We start from the raw sequence: 230 nt of genomic DNA, 5'->3' as shown, positions 1-230 counted from the left end.
CTTTCTCCCTTTCCTCTCCCCCCCCATCCCATTGCTGGTAGTTCTGGACTGGAGGCGGCCACTCTGGCTTCTCCTCCCTCCCGGACCCCTCCGCATGAGGCGTCTTGGGGGGAAGGGGCGTGCGGTGGGGAGGGCCCAGGACGCGCTGGCAAGCAGGGTGAGCGCCCGGCTGGCACCCGGAGCCGGGAGCCTGACGTCACCACGCCCCGCCTGCCGGTCTCCAGCGCGCG

The sequence above is a fragment of the Carlito syrichta genome, unplaced genomic scaffold, assembly GCF_000164805.1.
Source record: "Carlito syrichta isolate Samal-C Ts95f unplaced genomic scaffold, Tarsius_syrichta-2.0.1 Scaffold311768, whole genome shotgun sequence".
NCBI lineage: Eukaryota > Metazoa > Chordata > Mammalia > Primates > Tarsiidae > Carlito > Carlito syrichta.
The sequence above is the reverse complement of the archived record's forward strand: the minus strand, read 5'-3'. Positions refer to the sequence as shown.